Below are 16,049 nucleotides of genomic sequence, written 5' to 3' on the forward strand. Positions count from 1 at the left end.
ATTCTCCGCGGGACGCGGAATTTCTGCGGAGAAAACCGCCGGGTGAATTAGGACGCCATCCGAGAATATCTAACAACGAGCACGTACCCGTCGCGCGTACCAAAACAATGATATAACTTGCCGTTGAAAATCGTGAAAAATCTAAAAATCCCGCCGACGGCAAGAAGCATCGGATCGATCCGATCTGGATTTGTCGGTCTCTCGAATCAACGTGGTTTCCTGTCGTTATAATTTCATGTCGTTACATGACCTCATGCGAGTCCGCGTGTTCGTGACAAATTTTTGCGACTGAAAAATTCAGTACGTCTCGGGGACATTATTTTCTCCGCGGCGGCGAAGATCCCGCTTGTTTTGATAGTCTCGCGTAATCTCGACGGATTCCGATTCCCCTTCTCGTATCCGATATAATTTTCACGGCGCGTTCCAATCTCCCCAGCATCCGCGCGTTTCTTTTCCTCCGCCCTCGTCTCCCCCTCCCGCCTCCGTATTATTTTTATTAGCAGCGGACGGTTTTCGTGTCCGATATATCGGACGGCGCGCCAGGAACCCCGGCAACAGGGCTATCGATAACAGGGGAAAACGGATATTTCCGCGTCTTCGCGCGGGCGAAACGGTAGATCGGACAGGTAGGCGAGAGGGGTGGATGAGAAAATAATAGCCCGGCGCCCGGATAAAGCGCTGCCTCTCGAAAATCATTCCGATGACCGATCGATCACGTCCAATTAATCAGCGCCGGGGCGCAATAATGCCGTTTAATTATCGATGATTTACTGCAAACTGCTAGCGGCCCCCATTATATATACGTCTTTTAGTTCAAATGCACTTAAAATAACGCTGATAAACGCGGTGCATTATCACCGGTCGCGACGACCGTGCCGGGAATCCGCGCGCAATTCTGTTTAATTGACGATCAGGTACCGACGCGCGAGACTCCGTCGTTTATCACGACGATTCCGATGAGTATCAGCGCCTCGCTCTTCTGCCGCGGGATGATTTATTAGCGTCCGATTGTTATTCAGCCGGATCATTGTTTCCCGACTTCCGGCGAATTTATCGTCGACGTCGCCGCCTTCGGCCGCGTCGAATCGACCCGGTGTCTTTTTTTTTTCCACGCCGCGGCTGTCTCATCCCGTCAGATATGCATTCGTAATCCGTTTTGCGAAACGACGCTTGGGCCGCATATCGAGCCGCGACAAATCCATGAATAAGTGCCCGCGCGCTAAGCCACGTTCGCCGTTAATTCCCCGTTATACCGGAAGATATTAATTTCGGTTTCGTTATCCTCCGGCGCGACGTGGAGGAATATCGCGAGGTGCCCTGACATTATGTGCGTCCGCGAAGCGGCGTGTCTGCGCGGCGGCGTGACGTATTCGCGCGAAGCCCCTCTTGCCCGTCAGGCTCGATACATTTGTGCATGCGCGTAGCGTTTAATTTGTAAAATGCGAATTAAAATCGCCACCGTCGTTGTCACGCACGTGGACGCGCGGGTCAAGCGCGACAAATCTGACGCGATGTGAAAAATCAAACTCCGCCAGCCGCGGGCGGTCCCCTGCCTCGAGCCTCCGCAATTTTCTTTATTTCTTTTTTTTGTTTTTAATTATTTTTTTTTATTTTTCGACAAGTTAAACAGACGCGTTTATGCCGTTAATTAATTAATCCCGCCGAGATTTTCGTGGCGGGAGATCATCTCTTTTCGACGATCGCCGTAAACAGAGTAAATGAAAATCGAAGAGCCGTGACGCGCGGCGGGCGAACGCGCCGGGCAAACATCAGATTCGCTCGAATAAAGTCGAGTTTGTACTCGCGGGAAACGAGCTTTTGCACTCTCCACGACGAAATGAAACTGACGAGTTATTGCTCTGTTACTGGCGTCGCTTCCTTGATGGAAATCGTCGAAGTAAGAAGACGAACGAGCGGAGCGCGTTTCGCGCCCCCTTGTCAAATTCGCGGAGACGCGCGTAGAGAATATTTCATAATTATCTTCTATTTATCGTGACATACGTCCCGCCGTTATCCGCGAACGAATTTGCCGACCTGTACGAGATTCATCTCTCAGATTTGAGCGATTGCTCTGAAAACAGCCGGGCGGAGGGTACATTCACGAATGGACGACCTTAACTTCTCGTCGGTCGCGACGTGTCGCAGATGGGCCGGGTTGTTTATCACCGCGAATTAATTTTCTCCAATCGCTTACGCGCGAGAAACTCGTCTCCGGGGCAAACAAACTTGTTCTCGACGGTGCAGATTGGAAGTTTTCAACCTCGCGAAAATTCCGAAGCTTGGGAAAAAGAAAATTCGAGCGGCGCGCATTTCTCATGAGATTCTTGAAGACTCCGTGATCCATTCAAATGGATTTCGGTTCTTGGGCAGCTTCGATTTGGTAAAAAAAAAAAAAAATAAAAAGAGCAGACGGAGAGAAAGAGAAAGAGAGAGAAAGAGAGCGAGAGAAAGGGAGACGAAAAGACACAAAAGCGTTGCACCAACAAAGCATCGCGCCGGCGTTGCAAAGATGGCTTTGTTCGCGGCGGAGTTCCACGCTGAATACCTGAAGCGCGCGTATCGTAAATGAATTCTGCCGATGACACGACGGTTTCATCGGAGTTTCATCACGCATATACGAGCGACAGAGCAAGGCATTAATATCCCATCGCTCGCTCGAGCGTTTCAGCGGCGCCGCTCGCCGCACGCGAGTTATCGTCCACGTTCATCATCGCTCGGCGATTCATCTCCGCCGTAACGAGGAACTTGCGAGAGGGTGGGTGGGAAGAAGGGGAGTACGAGTTTTCTCCTGAATTATTAGGCAACGAGTAAAATAACACACCGATCTTTTCACGTCGCGAGGAATAAAAGGGAAAACAATGCCGGAAGGTAAAAGAGAGTCCGCATATGTGCCGCTTTCGGGACACTTAGGCAAGCGTATCGCGTATCTTTATCACTAAGGAATTCCGGTTTATCACTGCCCACCCTCGAGCGAAATCGCCGGCCGTTCGACGTCGATCCTTGTTGACACACGCTGGTGTCAGCGAGGCGACGATGCCGCCCCCGATGCCGGAAATCATTTTCTCTGCGGAATAGCGGCAATCTGAAGAGCAGCCCGTCTGTCTCGATCGATCCCCCCCGGCAGTCTCATCCGAGAAACGTGAAAAGGATTCGGGATGTCCATTCCATATCCTGACAATCGTCCCCTGACACGCGCGCTATCTTTCCCGTTCGTGTTACGGTGGCTCTAAAGAACGTACGAAATGACGATTGCGCCCGCAGTCGAGCGACGTGGATAAGATCCCGTTATTCGCGCGTAACGGCGAGTATGAATGGACGACCGCCGGCTTACCCTCGTGGCATTTAGAAGCTCGCGCGGGATTAATTAGCCGGTATTTATAATTGAGATGAGCAAAGGAGTGGCCTCCGCGGTTCGGGCGAGCCCGTTGTTATGTGCGCGTTGGCGATGCACGGCCGCAAACTGGCCAGGGTAACCACGAATCCCATTATACATCTCCTGTCCCCGGTGTTCTCGTGCTCGCGTCGCCCGCTCGTTTAATATCGTCTAAGAAACGGGCTCGAGAGCATCCGTTTAATGGCGCTAATAAGATTTTGGGCTACGAAGAGTGGGTACTTTTACACGAGATATCGGCGTAATCTCGTTCTGGTCGATATAATGAGATTAATTACAAACGCGCAGGCTGGAAGCGCCGTCGGTGGGTTAGTGCCGAGCTTTACGACAGATTCCGCGCGATCTGTCGCGATCGTGTTCGCTGTTCAATTTTTAGATATTAAAAAAAAGAACAATAATAATCTAGAATGTATTTTTATTATTTGTCGGCAAAAGATCGTGTCAAGATAATAATTGTTACGACAAAAATTTGATTTTGGCCTCTACCTTCGAAAACTATAAGATAATATCCTCGCCTAATTTTTTTGTCTTCTTTTTTTTTTACTCCAGAGAGTAGCAAAACGTGCAAAAGTTACTTTCGGAGCAAATGGCTCGGGCAATCGAAACTCTGAATTCCGGATGCCAACGCGTTTCTTTGCACTTTCTCATTCTTCGTCCTTTTTCTATCCACGTAGCCTAATTTTTCCTCTGGAGGATATCAAGGCAAAGAGAAGGCGCCGAAGATAAGGCACGTAGCCGTTAATTTTCGGAAAAACACGTGCCTGCGGCGGTCCAGCCGGCGACGTGGAAAGATCTGCCGTCGTATCACCGATTTTCCTTCCCGTAGAATTCAAATGGACGTCGCAGTTTATTGTCATATAAACGTGCAAAGCTTATTTATTAAAAAAAAAAAGAAAAAGAAATATTTTACTTCTCATAATAGAATAAAAAATTAAGAGAGCAAAATTTGCATAATAATTTTTCGTACAAAGAGACACGCGGTCTTTACAAAAATAAAGAGCTACCTCCGTTTATTTTTCGCAGAGAGAAATGCATCTGAAATAGTACGAGATTTCCATACTATCGCTCGGTGACCGCGAGAACAACTCGGTTATTATTCTTCCGCGTCGCAATATTATTAGTCACAACTTAAACATTCCTCCAATTTCCTCCATCGTACCCGCGAATTTCATTACGCCGATCTTTCCACCGGCATAATTCACTTCATCGAGAAATATGCAGTTAATTAATTGTCCCGTGATAAGGCTCCGCACCCCGCGCCGGTTGATTGCGCTGAAATAACTCTAGCGCTCATCGTCGTGCTTTAAGTTCGTTGTCCGAAACAACGAGGGCCGGGAGTCGAAAGAGAATACCTCTGGCTGGTTATTTCGGATTAATTCCGAGCAATTAACATTCACGGTGCGAATTAGCCGGTTGCGTTGCCGGCCGCGTTCGAGATTTACGAACTGTTCCTCGGCTGCGGCGAAATAATTAGCAGCCCGCCTTGTTCGAGCAGGCGGCGTCATTGTAGGACAGGCGGAAGCGGCGCGGTTAAGAACGCGAGGACGTGATACGTGTGCTCGCCGTACATCCGATATTTCCCCGTGATCTCGGGGCGCCCGATTTCGTGGCGCCCGCGGGATGCGGGTCGCCAATTAAACCGTCGCCGACGTCACCGCTGCTCGGGGACATTTCTCGCTCCGGCGGGTCTTGTCGGGGTGGATTCTCCTTGCATTGTCCTACGCGAGTCGGCGTCACGTCTCTTCCGTACGTACACATGCATCGCACGTGCATACGAGATTAGTCAGTCAAGTCAGCTGGCACGGACGCGCGGCGGTATCGATCGTATGCGTGGAGCCCGCTGCGTTGCAATATTGCGGGGGAATTATGCTGCCGGACGCGCGATTGAATCAAAAGCTACGTACGCGGTTTTGTTCGGGACGATGAGAATTATGCTCGCAGATTCGCGAGGGGATCGTAAAAGCGCGAAGGGAACGAAATACCGCGAGTCCTCGGTAGCTTTATATGTATTTTCCTACTGCGGCAAGTAATAAAATTTCAAGAAACAACCTCGGCCGTTTCGCACGGAAATGCGACAAGGGAGGAGCGTCTCGGCCAAAACGGAGAGCCATTTCGCTATTTAATGCGGTAGGTCGTAAAGACTAATACGTCATCAAGTTGTCCGAGACCGAATCGTTTTCGAAGGAAACCTAGCTGCTTCAAGCTGACCTATCGAAACGTTGGTACAGAAAATGTGTATCCGTCCGTAACGATTCTCAATGCGTAGTGGAATTCTTTGGCGGTTTTCGAAGGGTTGATATTAGCATACGAGGAAGGCCTCTTACTAGATTGGTTTGGGGCAGCGGTGGCGCGACGGCTAAAAAACATCTTTTCAGTTAAGAACAAGGGGGCGATCTCTCCCCCAAAGAACATTCATCCCTTTCAAGGGCCCCTCGACATATGATGAAGCAGAAAACACTCACGAGGTAAGGCGAGAGGACAGAGGGGAAGTAAAGATAAAGAGAATTTCGCAGCATTGCTGACGAAGTAGACAGTTTAACGCGCAAAAGAAAGAGGAGAGAGAAAAGCGAAAGATTATACCACGGGTTATTTAGAATTTTAATAATTTTGTAATAATTGTTACTCATAAATTAATCTCTATATAATTTTTTTTTTTCTTTATTTTTTAACAAATGTAGAATTGTTCAAATTTTTCTAACGCGTTAAAATATCTGTGCTTTCCCAAAAAATAAATATCGAGAGGCCTAGAATATTTCAACAATTACAGCGCTATTAATTTAATCCTGTCAAAACCGTGGCCATTTCAGGACGAACGACGAGAGCGTAAACGACACTTTGCGCCGACACTTCGTACAACGCAATTTTTTTTTTTTTTATCTTTTTTTTTTACATCGCTCTTTCGTTGTTCGTTCCTCGTCGCGGAAAATGGAATTGCGTTTCCAACGGAAAACTACATTTGCGCATTATGAAATCCAGGCTCGAGTGAACGACGCGCGAGAAAGTTTAACGCGCGAAGCATTTCGTGTAATTTCATGTAGATAGAGATTTCTTGATAATTATTCTCGGCGCATTCATCCGGACGTAAAAAAAAAAGGTCGTTTTTCGCGATTTTCGACGAGATACCTCGACGTGCGAAGACTGCGAGCACCTGTGGCGTCCGAGCGCAGGATAAATTCATTAAACTCGCGCGCGGCAGTGTTCTTTCGATTATTTTTCGATTTTTAATTAGAAAAATTGTTAAAACGTTATCGCACGGCGTATTAAAAAAAAGGTGAGATTATATCGCTTTGCACGACCACGAGCACGTAAGTTCAATCATTATCTTCTGTCGCGGCCATCCTAGCGCGCATTTAAATGAAAGGATTAATTTTAGAACTCGCCCGTGTGTTTTCTCATTTGAACACGGGTCGACGTCGGTCCGCGACACATTCTGCCGCCGTTTGCCTTTCCCTCTTCCTTCTCTTTCGCGTCAACGCCCGGTACCAACTTGCTGTGAAACAGTCGGCTAATTGCAGCTCTGCCCTTAAAGTTTCCGCTGACCGAAGGCGACAATTCCGACGCTTACGCCTCGGCGATCGTTCAACTCCTTTGTCGCGCCTTCAAAGCGCGAAGCGTAAACTTCGGCGTGCCGTGCTTATCTTCGCCGAAAACCCAAAGCGGCGAAATTATTGATCTAATTCCCGGCACGCACCACGCGCCTTTGGATGTAAACTGACAAACTGGCAATCCCGTAATCCACTCAGGTGCAAACGGGCGGAGTAATGGACCGAGAATTTCCTTCGACGCCTCTCGCGAGCCGAATAAACTATCCCGCGCCTTATCCTGACGTAGGGGGCTTCAACTGCGTCCGAGAAACTTTAGTTAGCAAAATACGCCCTCGGCTAAGCCATTACCGGCACGTTACTTGCGGAGAAACAATTAAGTTACTCTATTTGGCCGGCGAGCTATAGGCTATCGCGGGTTAATATTGTCCGCCCCGTCTCGTTCCCGACCTCGTCAATAGCGGCATGATTGGAAAGTTCCAAGTGGCGAATCGCGGGATATCTTGTTTTCTCGCGTAACTTCCCTCGCACCCGCAACTTCCTTCCCGCACGCGTTTTATTCGACGTCAGATGTGTATACGTGGAAGCGATTTCGCAAAAGTTTTGCGGGGCCATAAAACATATAGTATATACAATATGTATATATCGAAGAATCCGGAGAGTCATTACCTCGTCGTTATTCTCGTCGAGCGTTTCTTGCACGCGCATACATCGACTCGTAAGTCGATTTTCGCCGGCGCGGAAATACTTTCTCGCAAAAGTAATCTTCTCTTCCTCGACTACCGACACTTCGTGTTTCGCCGGTTCTCGGCGACAAACACGACGAAGATTCATAAAGTTTGAAATATTAAAGGGGAAATTTAAGACTTATCGGTATCATCTTACTGTTCCGCGAAGCCGTTCGCGTTCCCGTACGTCTTCCCAATGGCAACTGTCAAAGTTTTATCTCTTTGCAATAACGCGGCTTTCCAACGCTGACGACTGCAAGCTGCTTTAATAAGTTTCGCGTTCCGGCGATGCATTTGCATAAGTAACGGGCGCGAATATAAAGCCAAGTTTTCGGTCGCGCGTACTTCTTGCGTTAATCTTTAACTGCGAACCCCGTCGTAAAGACCTTAATTCTTTCCACGGTAACGACGCCACACGCGCGGTGTTACAAAACTTTGTAATGCCGTAACTTTAAAGCGGGGACAAACACATACGCACTCAGTCAGACGCGTATAAATATATATATAAAAAAAAAGGAAATTAAAAAAAAATTTTTTACGAAACATTAAATACGAATTTACGCGCGTACGCTTATAAAAGTAAATATAAATAAATCAGAATTTTATCGAAGTTAAAAAACGACGACTGCACAAAAGAGACCTAATCTGGAATAAATTTGGTATCAAATAATCAAGAGTGGAATAAAGAAGCTTATTATAAATAGAAATCTATTCTGAAATTCAACGAATTATAGATCGTCTGAAATGGACCTGAATAATTAAAATGCGATTTTATCTCATAAAAATTCTTTCGAGCAAAAACCCGGACTCCGTTTTGAGACGCTGCGTTTTATATGCCATTCCGACGTGTGAATTTTATATCGCGCCAGGCGCTACAGAATGCGCGCTATTTACTTTCGCTTTCTCGACGTTAAGGAAAATTATTTTATTAAATTCAATAGATGTCAAAAATTCGCGGACCGAATCACGGACCGAAGTCCGCCCAAAGCATTCGTCCGCGTTGTCCACGTTTCCTCCGGAGCTCCGCAGCTCCTCGCGGGGAGGAGGGAGGGCGGGGGGAAATAAAATCGTCCCGCCGACAAGCCGCGCGTTTCCGTAAACCGAGGTGCAAGCGATGCCGCGTGAGCGATGGCAAATCATCGGAGATTCGGTATTACAGCGCATATTTAGAGAGAGCCGAGCGGGCGGCCGCCTCTGGGGTTTCGCGCGCAAGCTTTCGGCAAACAAACCTCGATCGATCCTTTCGTAGTTCCCGTCTCCGGTTCGCGTTAAATTCGCGACGAATTGAAACCTTCAACACGTGAAAAAGGATGTACATACGGGCGTACAGGGTCGCACAGCGTACACCCGCGCACAAGGGGAGAGAGAGAAGCAATTGCAACGTTAGTCGATAATGTCGAAAGCTACTCGGGCTTCCATTAATATAGGGATTCATTAATCTTTCGCTTTAAAGCGGGCTGCTACGTTTTTAGCTCGGTTCTCATAGCCGATCCTGGTAATACATATACTTGCTTTTTTTTTTCAACCCTTTTTGCTCGCGCGACGCGACAAACATTGTCGATTTAAAACGGTAAAAAATACGGGTGCATCGAGTCGATGGATTTGACGGAGATGCGTTCCCCGGGCGAGACTTTAAGTGAAGTTTCTCCGCGACGGAATTCAGCAACCGCGCTTATGAATAGTCGAGCAGAACCCGCGAGAGCGCGACGACCTCTCGTTTCTGGAAAGGACCCCGGCGTACGTCCAGCGTGTATTACACGTCAGAGAGACGCGAGTGCACATTATTCGGTTACTTACTCTCGTATTCGGTGCCGGTGCACTGTTCGCGAGTGATTCCGCCTGCCTGCGTGTTAATGCAGGAAGCTCGTCGCGTTTCCGATGGCGCGCCCACTCGACTGCTAATGCACGGCCGACGTGTACGCGGATCAAGACGGGCTAACGTCAAACCGAATTCGAGGAATTCTCTATATCCCGAATCCCGCGTGTTCGCCGACTCGATTAATCGCGTCTCCCGCGATCGTATTTCGAGTTAATATAATCCGAAGCGAGAGGAGACCGAGAAGGTGGAACGTAGTCCGCGGCCGGACTTCACTCGACACACCGGAAACCGGAGAAGAGAGATCCCTCTTCGTCAAAGCCGATTATCCGTTTCGCCAGATCCGGCGTGAATCTTGAGTAATTCATTATGACGAGTGATGCCTTTTCCGCTTTTAATAGAAATAAAGCGCGCGCGTCGCCGCGGGCAATGAAGATCAACCGCCCGGAAACGCGAGGCAAATAAAATTCAGCGTTTATTACGCCGATCCTTCATGCGCCCCCTCCTCCTACCTTCGGTTCTTCGATCCTCGGGTATTAAACTTAATTAAAAATTAGCTATTTCTCTTATCTGAGAAATTTAACTGAATATAAGTCGGCCGACGTGATCTCGAGACGCGCGAATCGCGGAGAGATTAATGAAATGATAATGCGAGCTACGTTATTTGCTTAGAAAATTGGGGGAAGTCGTTAAAAAAAAAAAGCTCCTTCAGACCTCGAACGATTTTCGGGCGTACAACGGAAATTACGACTGCGAAGGCGTATCTATTTTCATTTTCCGCTAGAAAGAATTTACTTTGACGATCGCTCGATGGCGACGAGCGCGATGATGAGTGGAGGCGAATATACGGAAAAGCCAGTTGACGAAGAGAAAACCGTTAGTAATTAACAAGGGTGATTAAAAAGGACGGATAGCCGGGCCAATTTCAGGTTCGATCGGTTCACCTGTTCCGCGTGTTCTTTTTTTTTCGCTTTTTTTTCCCCTCTCCTCTTCGTTTGCGGAAATCCCCAATCTACGAGAGATCTATGAATGTCGCGTTTCAACGCTAATTTTTAGCGCGATTTTTCGTAGATCCTTCATTAGTCATGTAAAAAATTTACGAAGGGCTTTAAAGGGATTAGTTATAAATTTACATTTTTATCATTATAATTCGAATTAATTAATGAGCTTGCAGAGAAGAAATAAATTTATTCCGGCTATTTCTCATTAAATTTAATAACGTCAGACGAAAATAGACCAAAAAAATCAAAAAATGAGAATAAATAAAATAAATATAAGAAAACAAAGACACACAAACGTATCTAATAATAAAAAAAAGAAAAATCCGTACTCATAACCGGCAAAGACGATCATCGCCGATATTATTAAAGAGACGCGCGACGTGTAAAAGACACGTAAGAAGCTGCGAAACGAGGAAACGTCGGAGGCATGCAAATAAACCGAGAAGCCGAGAAAGGCGAGAAGCCCGGCACGGAAACAGCGTTCCATTATTTTGTCCCGAATATATATAATATTATATCGCCGCGTTGAAATAGTAACGTCGACGGCAAGTTTCGCGCGCTCCGCTTTCTTCATAGTTCGCAGTACGTTTCCACCCGTCGGAGGACAAACTTTCACACGAGCAGATGCGCGCAGACACGCGAGTTTGTAATTAAGACGGATGAAATTACCTCGGTAGACTACACGTCGAATTATGTCGCGACGTCGTGTCAGGAGACGCGAAGTCCAATTTTATCCGACCAATAGTATGTCCTTCTCTTGCGCCCAGTTTTAAGGATAAGATCGCATTAACCCATCTATCTTTGAGTTTGTCGCCAATTTTCTAGACGCGGAACGATAAAAAAAGAAAAGAAACAGACGCGAGATGCGACCAGCCCGCTATTACGAACATAATCGCCGCCTATCTTTAGCGACAGTTTCAGTTAGGCCCTTTGGAACTCAGAATGCAATCTGTCAAAAAAGATCGTGACCGGCGTACCCTTTACGTAAATTTCATTACCGAGGTAATTTCGCATGCATCGCGCAGACGAAGTTTCGATCTCGAGCGAAAGCTACGTAGCGAGATTCTCGAAATAGAAGGAATAACATTTCATTCCGGTGGTTGTAACGGGTCGGCGAAAAATATTACGTGTTTGCGAAATAAATCACGTTGTATAATCCGCGATTAGGATGCGACGTCGTCGATCGAGCAGCGTAAAATAAATCGACAAAGATATAAAAAAGGAATCTAACGTTTTTTCGTACTCCATTCATTATATCTAATTTATTAACACATGCTTTCTCTCTCTTTTTTTCTTTTTTTTCCCGCTTTCCAATTCCACTTCGACTGCCCGTACTGAATTTGTTTTTCACCTGCCTACGGAAATTCATAATTGTTGAGGGAAAAAAAAAAAAAATAAAAAAAGCACTAACAAGCTTAACCGTAGAGGAAGTTGATTGCGTAACTCCATTCGAGGGAGCCTCATTTAAAATGTACTCCCCAACGTGGATCTGAAATGAGGCAACTTCGCCGATGGAAATGCACGAAGGGGGAAAGAAATCAAAATTATTTAATTGTTGCGAGTTACGTAAATTAAGGGACGCATTTGGGAAACCGGATTTGGCCGGATAAAGAATAAACGCGTTCTTCATTAGCATTTATATGGCTGGATGAGCTATATGCGGCGGATAAAATGCGCGCGCGCACAGACGCCGCGGATAATTAACGCGACGAAAGACTTCTTTGTGAGAGCAAAAAAGATTAAATTCGCGGCCGAGGACTGTCCTTCTCTCTAAAAAAAAAATAAGAAAAAAAAAAATTGCAGAGGTTTAATCGCGCGACGACGTCCGCGGTTCGCCAAACGCGGTGTTAATACCGCGTTTTTGAGTTAACTGCGCTGGACATGGCCAACGCAGCCGTGTAATTAGCATTTTCTATACGACAACAGACGGCGTTGTCGCGCGCGAGCAGTTTTTTGAAATACCATTTGCCTGAACATTACAATGTAATTAGAGCGCGGCGGCGTATCTCGTGCGGTCAAGCGCGTAATCAGAGAGCGGTATATGCAGCTTCCCTCCCTCCCTCCCCCGGGTAATTGTTTTACATCGGTCGATTGCTGGGCTGCCGAATAATCACAGATGCAAAATTCACCGCAGGACGACGCGGCAGCGCCACAATTAATATTAATAGAAAATTTTCGGTATCGAGAGAGAGAGAAAGGCTTTTTATCGCGTCGAGGATTTTGCAAAGAAAGGTAAGCGCCCCGACGGGTGATGCAATTTTCTTGTAGAATCTAGAATTCATGAGATTCCAGCTAATTTTTTAACGAACGCTCGTTTCAATTACGCGATCTTCGGCTACGGCTGTTGCGCGCCTGTTCCTTATTCACGAGACCATTTTCATTGCACGAGATTTGCATATCAGGTGTCAAGTTTGAGCGGTGTCATTAGCGACCTGGCGAGGGGCGGGAAAAAAAAAAAAAAAAAAAAAATGCAACGAGCCTGTAAAATCGGGGCGAAGTCGAGAGACATTCGGCATTCGAAACGGAGAGAAATAGAAGAGCGAGGGAGGGAAAGGTTAGCTTTCGGTTCGACTAAAAGGGTGAAACTTCGTGAAGGAGCTCGGTTGAATTTCGCACTCACGGCCTGGCCGACGAAACGAAGAGGATGAGCAATTGAATATTCTACAGTCGAGGGACGGGAAAGATGAGGAAATTCACCTGGAGATAAGCGGCAAGGGAGAAAGAGAAAAGCGGGGCCCTCGCCCACGATCGGCGAAGGTCTCGCATTCTATATTCAACCTTCGTCATCTACATATCAAGATTTCCGTTTTGATATCGCTGTCACTCTTCCGCGAGCGTTACGGCTCTGCGCGCGTGTATACGTAGGTGATACGATAAAACGTAGACAAATCGACTTCGTCGAAGAACAGGTTGAACGTCGATGCGTTTCGGATTCAGCGGACCTACCGCGAGAACCGATGGGCTATTTGTTTAGCGGAATCAGGATTGGAGGAACCGGCGCGAAATAAATCCGCCGCGATACCGATAATTAACCGGTCACGGAGAGACTACCGGCGGTGGTTTTTAATTTAAACCGCGCGCGCGCGCCGTTAAAAAATGTACTCCACTTTGTAAAGAAGAAAATTTGTCCGCGGTGAAATATGTGGGAAGAGCTTTTACGGGAGGAATATATGTGTTTCTCTTCGTCGAAGAATTATCTCCTCGGCGGGTGAGGCAGGGTGTGCATTATGGAGCTGATAGCGGGTACATGTAAAAGATTGCTATCCGTTAAATGCAAACGGAGCCGCGGTGAACTACGGTGCCGATGCGACGGACGCACCAAGTGTTTCAGAATGTCTCTTGTAAGACTCTGGTACACGTAACGAGAATGTAAACGTATATCACGGGATGATTTGCCGAGAGTGTCTTGCTGTGTCTGACAAGCTGCCGACATTCTCGCGGTATCCACGAAACGAGGGAAAGAGATACTGATTTTTTCTTTCCTTTCGCGACAGCTCAATTAGCTGCGCCGGCAAAAAGTGTACATTTATTTTTAAGCGAGTAATTAATTAAAAAAAAAAAAATTAAAGTCGATTTAAAAAAATTTATCGCGCGCGTTGTTATATTTGGACATCGATTAATTAATTTTTTTTTTAATAATTAAAATTGAGTGATTTACGGCGTGTTGCCGGTTTACTTACATTTTTTAGCTTTTGATTAGGTTAGTTTAGGTTGTTTTTAGGTTGTTTAGGTTGTTTTGCATCTTTCCATCCTTCCTTCCTTCCTTCCTGTCCTTCGTGGTAGTAATCCAAATTATCCTGACGTGTTGTAGCACTTCACATCGATTGATACTGTATCACAATGCTCTGCTTTTTTTTCTAATCACTCTCACTAATCACTGACGCTATCATTCAAGAGATGAACGACCGAACGAACGATGGAGGATCATCGCGGCGATTTTTCACGATTTAAATTAAAAAACGCGCCGAACGATTGTCTGTCGTATAAATTTACACTCTCGATCCCGACACGAGAAACTGGTTATGATGTAAGCGAAGTCTAAAAGTTATCCTTTGATTCTCCGGCCAAATCCCGTCGAGAATGCATGAACGCTACCGAGAGTCTGCGCCAAGCAACGAATAAGACGGACCGCGATACGAAATGTTCCTCCGCGCACTTTATCTTCCTTGAGTTCTTCAAAAATCACTTTCCCGAAACGTGTTGAGAATCGCAGGCCGCGACGAAGGAGAGGGCGAGGTGCTGATGGCGCTCCAACTATGGCGGCCGCCGGAACCCGCTGAACGTCGCTGAAGAAGATGGCGAGTGAAGCGAGTTGGTAACGCCGCAGTCCGTACGCGCGGCGCAATTCACGCCGGACGCTTCGCGCGCTGCGCCGGCGACATAACCTTGGCGTTCCGAGGCACTTTTTTCGGAGCCTAAAACGAAGGAGAGAACGATGAACGGAATGACATGAGTACAGAAAACGATCGCCCGCACTTAAGACTACGACGTCGACACATATTTGTACGCGAGACTATTCCGCCCGCGGTCGAAAATACGCGGAAGTGCGGAGGGATCAGCAATACGTTCTCGCGCCCGGGCCTCCGCGACTAGACTAAGATGGCCGTTAAAAATCTCGGCCCTTGGAGGAAGAGAGAGAGAGAGAGAGAACCATGGAGAAAGTGAGACGGTCGATAGGTCCGATCGTCAACTGACCGTTGTCCTTCTCGCACAGAGTTCTCGGAAGCGCCGAGCTCGGACGCGGAGTCGATCTGTTTACGTTTTTTTTAACGCGCTCGCCGAACTCGACGCCCAGTCGATCTGTTTACGTTTTTTTTATCGCGCTCGCCGAACTCGCGGCGTCTACTTCTAAAAATAAAAAAATCAAGCGAGCACGACGCTCGAGCGTGTCTTTTTGCGATTTACAGACTTCCGAGTTGTCAGATCGTCGCCGTGATAAAATTCCTATTTGTGCTAGTCCTCAAAAAAAATCTAATAATTAAAATATTTTTGCGTTCAGCGATTTTGTTACGTCAGCCGCTGAGAAGCGCGGAAAATTGAGGTCCTCCCCACCTTTTAGGCCCGACTCAGGGTGAGAAGAAGAAAGAAGTATGGGTGCTAGTGGGACTGTTCTCTCTCAGTTCTCGGTAATTTTCGGCGGCCGGCGCTTCGCAATATATCAACAATGAATTTCGCGTGCGGGTCGACGAACATCGCGATAGTGTTACGCGATAAACGCATTCGTCGCGGCAAATGCCATATCCGCGTCTCAGTGCACGCATACGCCATGATTAAAGAGTGGATCCGGCCCTCCTCCAGAATTCAAGCGGAATAAATCCGAGTTTCGAAACGACGTTTCTCGAAGGCGAGGATTAGAGCCGAGTCACGTTGGCAAGGACCGAAGCCCTGAGCCCCGAGACGTCTCGAAAATTATCTCGGTAAGTACATTCGTCGGTCAGCACTTGACTCCAACGTCGAAGGGAGACGCCGTCTGTCGGAAAAGGATGGGAAAGGAACATCCCGACTTTTTATATCGCGATACGCGCCGTCTGTGCTGGCGCGATACGGCGCGGCGCCTTGGCGCTCGGTGTG

The 16,049-nt window shown here is 47.2% G+C and overlaps 2 protein-coding genes across 7 annotated transcripts in view; one reads left to right on the top strand and one right to left on the bottom strand.

The window, feature by feature from the left end:
• Vari (MAGUK p55 subfamily member vari) overlaps nt 1–16,049 on the bottom strand; it is a 129,544-nt gene that overhangs the window by 37,485 nt on the left and 76,010 nt on the right. For 3 of the 4 annotated variants that reach the window (XM_070658923.1, XM_070658920.1, XM_070658921.1), the window contains one exon: nt 14,159–14,893. The gene's annotated coding sequence lies outside the window, so the exon portion shown is untranslated. Of the gene's footprint in view, nt 1–14,158; nt 15,324–16,049 lie in introns of those variants that run through there. The other variant, XM_070658922.1, reaches the window with a different exon arrangement.
• LOC139103845 (A-type potassium channel modulatory protein DPP6) overlaps nt 1–16,049 on the top strand; it is a 60,874-nt gene that overhangs the window by 4,273 nt on the left and 40,552 nt on the right. The gene's annotated exons all lie outside the window — the stretch shown is intronic.

The sequence above is a fragment of the Cardiocondyla obscurior genome, linkage group LG07 (assembly GCF_019399895.1).
Source record: "Cardiocondyla obscurior isolate alpha-2009 linkage group LG07, Cobs3.1, whole genome shotgun sequence".
NCBI lineage: Eukaryota > Metazoa > Arthropoda > Insecta > Hymenoptera > Formicidae > Cardiocondyla > Cardiocondyla obscurior.